Here is a 967-nt window from a genome sequence, read left to right as displayed (position 1 = left end):
CAGGCGTGAGCCACTGTGCCTGGCCTTGAAGAAAACGTGTGTAACTTTCTTTATAACTTTAGAGAGGGAAAAGGTTTCTCTAATCATGATTAAACATCTAAATACCATAAAGCAGATTCGAGGCAAAAATCCTCACAAGTCAAGTCACAACACGAAGCGCACACTAGGAAAAATACCTGCGGCTCAGATCTACCAGGCGAAGGGATCCTAAACGTGTGTGCAAGAGCACAACCAAAAACAGAAGGCAAAGGACGTGAACAGATCATCCGCAGAAAAAGAAATCCACAGAACAAACACGTGGAAAGGTGTTCGTCATCAGAGAAATGCGCATCAGAGAAAGACATTGCAGTTCTGCTTCTCATCCAGGGGAATCGCCAAATCAGACCTCCTGCCCCATTGGCACAGCTCAGGGAGAGCCCCCCGACACACTGCTGGTGGAGGGGCCAGGCAGCGGAGCCCCAGGGCAGGGATCTGGCCACTCTGTCCATGAGATCATGGCCCCAATTTGTGCTAGAACCCAGAAATCCCACTACTTCTTTCTCCTCCTTCTCCTCCTCCTCCTCCTTCTCCTCCTCCTTCCTCTTCATCTTCTTCTTCTTCTTCCTCCTCTTCCTCCTTTTTATTCTTTCTCCTCCTCCTCCCCCTCCTCCTCCTTATTCTTCCTCCTCTTTTTCCTCTTCCTCCTATTTTTCTTCTTTCTCCTCCCCCTTCTTCTTCTCCTGCTCCTCCCCTCCCCTCTCCTCCTCCTCCTGTCACTCTTCCTCTCCCTCCTTCTCCTCCTCCTTCTTCTCCTCCTCCTCCTTCCTCTTCATCTTCTTCCTCTTCTTCCTCCTCTTCCTCATTTTTATTCTTTCTCCTCCTCCTCCTTCCCCTCCTCCTCCCACTCTTCCTCCCCCTCCTTCTCCTCTTCCTCCTCTTCCTTCTTCTTTTTTCTTTTGAGACAAAGTCTCTCTCTTCTGCTCAGGCT

This window comes from Rhinopithecus roxellana, chromosome 6 (genome assembly GCF_007565055.1).
Source record: "Rhinopithecus roxellana isolate Shanxi Qingling chromosome 6, ASM756505v1, whole genome shotgun sequence".
NCBI classification, from domain to species: Eukaryota; Metazoa; Chordata; class Mammalia; order Primates; family Cercopithecidae; genus Rhinopithecus; species Rhinopithecus roxellana.
This window is presented reverse-complemented; position numbering follows the sequence as displayed.